Here is a 5,357-nt window from a genome sequence, read left to right as displayed (position 1 = left end):
CTGTATTGATGAGACATGACATTTACTGTTTAAATTCAGCTGCTGAAAGAATTCCTTTACAAGAAAGATGGAAAGTGAGAAATTTATAATGTACAACTTGCAGACTGCATTACTTTTTGGACACACATGACTAATCAAAATTTTGTTAATGTTACATCTTTTTACTTTATGTCCACATCATAATGATAAACTAAAGTTCTTCTTTTCTCTTTTTTTAAAGACGATTTTTTTTTTTATTTGGAGAGAAAGAGAGAGATAGAGAGAGAACAAGCCAAGGGGAGTGAGACGTACATGCTGACTTAGGGCTGAGTGTGGAGCCCAGCATGGGGCTTGATCTTAACAACGCTGAGATCATGACCTGAGCGGAAATCAAGAGTTGGACACTCAGCTGACTGAGCCATCGAGCCACCACTTCTTTTCTTTTCTTTCCTTTAAAGCTTTTAGTTTCTGAGCATGTTCTTCTCCATGGAAGAGAAAGAACAGTGAAACTTTAGTGAAAGTAAGTTGAGAAGCTAAATGGCCTTTGGTGTTGAGGCAGTTATTTACATTCTGATAGAAGCACTCAAAGAAGAGAGGTGCCTGGGTGGCGCCCGTGGTTAAGTTTCTAACTTTGGTTTGAGCTTGGGTCGTGATCTCAGGGTCGTGATTGAACCCTGAGTTGGGCTCCACACTCAGTGGGGAGTCTCCTTGAGACTTTCTCTCCCTCTCCCTCAACCCCTCTCTAAAATAAATAAAATAAATAAATCTGTAAAAAAAATACTCAAAGAAGAATCTTCTTTGCTCAGTGGCTATTATAAAGGGAAAGGAAAAATGAATCCTTAGGTACTAAGTAGTCCTCCTGCTTTGGCTCAATTTCCAGACAAATTCAAAAGCCGTTTCAAAACTTGAAATTTGGTATTTCCATTTCCCACAAGTAACACATTGACAAGGTATGTAGTATAAATATTAAGTATGTGGTCATTGGTAATAGTCATGTTTGTTAACAATCCAGCCCAACTAGTTGCATAGTGGAATTAAGGGAACCACAGAAAAAATTCTCATGGACTTGATGAATATCTTTAACTTATTCTGATGTTTAACATTCACATTTAGGTTATTCATTGCATTTAAAGCTTTGCCTTTGGGACACCTGGGTGGCTCAGTCGTTAGGTATCTGCCTTTGGCTCAGGTCATGGTCCCATAGTCTTAGGATAGAGTCCTGCATTGGGCTCCTTACTCAGTAGGGAGTCTGCTTCTCTCTCCACCTGCTCTACCTGCTGCTCCCCCTGCTTTTGTGCACATGCTCACTCGCTCTCTCTCTCTGACAAATAAATAATTAAAAAAATCTTTAAAGCTTTGTCTTTAATACTGTGGCTAGGATTGTTGATTACATTCCAACAATTGGAATAACACCCAATTAACAGATTACAGGTTGGTTAGCTGAAAAGCTACATTGTTGTCCAGAACAACCAAAATTTTTCAATAATTACAGAATAGTGGGTTTTTTTAGATTTTAATAATGCCTCTATTCATAAGCATGTATGTACATACACAAAATAAATGAAATATGGTACTCATCCTTGGCAAATAGCCTGATTGGCAGCCAGTTTGAATAAGACATTATTTTGCCATAAAGTCTATTCCTCAGTTTTATTTTTTATTTTTAATTTTAGTTGGAAATGTAAAAGACTTTATCTTTTATACTTAAAATTTATGAATCTAAATGTTTCTTTTTCTTCTTGCACCAAGACATAAACTTTGGATTTCCAACTTTATTGATATATATTTTACAAATAACATTGTGGAATCTTAAGGTGTGCAGTGGGATGATTTGACATATGTGTGTGTATATATGTGTATGTGTCTGTGTGTATATATATATTGTGAAATGATTACTACAAGGTTGTTTAACACATCCATCACCTCATGTAGTTACCATTTTATTTTTGTGTTGAGAATATTTAAGATCTGTTCTCTTAGCAAATTTCTTTTTTTTTTTAAGATTTTATTTATTTATTTGACAGAGAGAAATTACAAGTAGACAGAGAGGCAGGCAGAGAGAGAGAGAGGGAAGCAGGCTCCCTGCTGAGCAGAGAGCCCCATGCGGGACTCGATCCCAGGACTCTGAGATCATGACCTGAGCCGAAGGCAGCGGCTTAACCACTGAGCCACCCAGGCGCCCTGTTCTCTTAGCAAATTTCAAGTACACAATATAGTATCATTAACTATAGTCACCATGCTGTACATTAGATTTTTAGAACTTATTTATCTTACAACTGAATGTTTGTATACTTTGAATCAACATTTACCCATTTAAAAAGAAAGATTTTATTTAATTATTTATTTAGCACAAATTGGGGAAGGAGTAGAGGGAGAGAGAGAGAGAACCTCAAGCAGCCTCTGAGCTGAATGTGGAGCCTGATGTGGGGCTCGATCTCAAGACCCGGAGATCCTTGAGCTGAAATCAAAAGACGGGCGCTTAACCAACTGAGCCACTCAGACGTTCATCAACATTTCCCCATTTCCCTCACCCACCAACTCCTAGCAACCACCAATTTACTCTGAGTTCAACTTTTTAGGATTCCACATATGAGTGAGATCATACAGTGTTTGTCTTTCTCTGCCAGACTTAATTCACTCAGCATAGGGCACTCAGGACTCATCCATGTTGTTGCAAATGGTGGGATTTCCCTCCTCTATATATTGCACCTTTATCCATTCATCTGTCAACAGACACTTAGGTTGTTTTCAAGTCTTGGCTATTGTGAACAATGCTGCGATGAACATGGAAGTGCAGATATCTCACTCTCTGTCTCTTTGTCCTGGGAGCAGCTCTCCACAGCCCCTCATCCCCTGAAACTGTACACCTGCGCAACATTTGTCTCCACCCCCTTCTTGGCTAGGAGCACCTGTCAGCTGTTAAGCCAATCACTGCAGTCTGCTAAAACCACCCAAGACACTGACAGGTACGAGCCTCAACAGTTTGGCAGCCCCACATCCCCTGACGTCACTTATTCCTACCACAGGTTCCGATCAGCACCATTTCATGGGCCATTGAAGTAGCAGCCATGTTCCTTGAGGCTAAGGCTCAATGACGGGTGGCTGGCTCTGGGGCTGGAACTGGGACCACGTTTGGGAGCCTTATTGTTGATTATACCACGAACTCCTCTCTGAAGCAATAGCTCTTCTTCTATGCCATTCTGAGCTTTGCCTCCTCCGAGGCCATGGGGCTCTTATGGCTGCTGGTGGCCTTTTACATCCTCTTTGCCATGGGAGGGAGCCGTCTCCACCTCCCATATGTCTTTCTCCTGTGTTTCTTGTGCCCTGTATGTTCCTTTTTCTATACCTCCCCAGGCAGCCTAGGGAAAGTGGCTGGCTTGGGGTTTGACAGAGGGAAGACAAATACTATATTCATAAGAAAAAAAAATAAGTGTAGAGATACTTATTTAATTTCCCATGTATATATACTCAAAAGGGAGATTAATGGATGATATGATGGTTCTATTTTTATTTTTTTAGGAATCCTCATACTCATTTCCACTGTGGCTCTATCAATCTGCATTCCCACCAACTACACAGGGGTTTCTTTTCTGTACATCCTGGCCAACACTGTTTATCTTTTGTTTTTTGATGATAGCCCTTTTAACAAGTTGAGGTCATCTCTCACTGTGTTTTGGATTTATGTTTCCCTGATGATTAATGATGTTGAGCACCTTTTCATGTTTTTATTAGCCGTTTGTATGTCTTGTTTGGAAAAATGTCTATTCAGTTCCTCTGCCTAGTTTTAAATCAGATTACTTGTCTTTTAGTATTGAACAATATGAATTCCATGTAAATCTTGATATTAACCCATTATCAGATACATGAGTTGAAAATATTTTATCCTATTCTGTAGATTTTCATTTTGTTGATTGTTTCTCTTACTGTGCAAAAGCTTTTTAGTTTTATGTAGTCCTACTTGTTTATTTTTGGTTTTGGTGTGTCCAAAAAATCTTTGCCAAGACCAATGTCAAAGAGCTTTTCTGTTCTTTTCTTCTAGTTTTATACTTTCAGGTCACATTTCAGTCTTTAGTATATGTACTAATTTACTATTAATTTTTGTGAGTGATGCAAGCCAGGGTCCACTTTTCATTCTTTTGTATGTGAATATCCAGTGTTGCTTTGGCTGGGATGCAGTGCTGGGCTGGGTGTGGGCTGATGCTAGGGTCTCCAGACACATTCCTCATCTTTTGAGGCCTCAGTTTTTATATATGTTTTAAAAAAGTAATGATTTGGGGGCGCCTGGGTGGCTCAGTGGGTTAGGCCGCTGCCTTCGGCTCGGGTCATGATCTCGGGATCCTGGGATCGAGTCCCGCATCGGGCTCTCTGCTCGGCAGGGAGCCTGTTTCCCTCTCTCTCTCTCTGCCTGCCTCTCCATCTACTTGTGATTTCTCTCTGTCAAATAAATAAGTGAAATCTTTAAAAAAAAAAAGTAATGATTTGTAAATGAACAACAGAGCACTGTTGGCTAATCTGATATTCCAAAGGAATAGTTCACTAAAGAGGAATTAGAAAATGGATGACAGCAGGCCAATGAGATATTTGGAGCCAGTGAGAATTCTACAGAAGTCTTCCTAATATATTTTTACACACTAAATCGATTATTCTGTGTTCCCCAGATCACACCTAAAGTGGCCATTTCCTCCTTTGTTGATTGATGTATGCATGTCTTGCCTATTTCCAAATTGGGACTTCAGATGATAGATGATATCAGATAGCATGATAATACAGAGTACAATCAGAAGTACTCAATATGAGGAGAGAGACACAAACCAAAAAGTAGTGAGAGGAGGGACGCCTGGGTGGCTCAGTTGGTTAAGCGGCTGCCTTCGGCTCAGGTCATAATCACAGCGTCCTGGGATCGAGTCCCGCATCGGGCTCCTTGCTCAGCAGGGAGCCTGCTTCTCCCTCTGCCTCTGCCTGCCTCTCTGTCTGCCTGTGCTTGCTCTCGCTTCTCGCTTCTCTCTCTATGACAAATAAATAAATAAAATCTTAAAAAAAAAAAAAAAAGTAGTGAGAGGAGAGGATAAAAACAAGGCCCTGAATGAGGAAATCATGCTTCTTAGAGACCAGGGCCAATTTGGAAATGAAATAGGTTCCAGAGCTCTATAATTGTTAGTAGGAGAAATAATGTTAATTTTTTTTCCTGAATGGGCTTACTTTTAGTTTTCATTTCTGAGAGAAATTTGTCACAGGAATCTTTGTCTAAGGGGCTTTAGGTAATGCGCCTTATATTATAAATGATAGCTTAACTGCTGTATTAAAAACTTTGGAGGACTTCCGTGTATATCCTCTTTCAATGCCTTGATCTAGGCCTAATTTCTTCTCTATATCCCCAA

General features: G+C 39.8%; 1 pseudogene; it reads left to right on the top strand.

The window, feature by feature from the left end:
- Positions 1-2,644: 2,644 nt before the first annotated feature.
- On the top strand, positions 2,645-4,676 carry LOC122897545 (annotated as a pseudogene).
- The last annotated feature ends 681 nt before the right edge of the window (positions 4,677-5,357 follow it).

Source organism: Neovison vison, chromosome X, assembly GCF_020171115.1.
Source record: "Neovison vison isolate M4711 chromosome X, ASM_NN_V1, whole genome shotgun sequence".
In the NCBI taxonomy this organism is placed as follows: domain Eukaryota; kingdom Metazoa; phylum Chordata; class Mammalia; order Carnivora; family Mustelidae; genus Neogale; species Neogale vison.
Note: the sequence above shows the minus strand (reverse complement) of the source record. Positions and strands in the feature narration are given on the sequence as shown.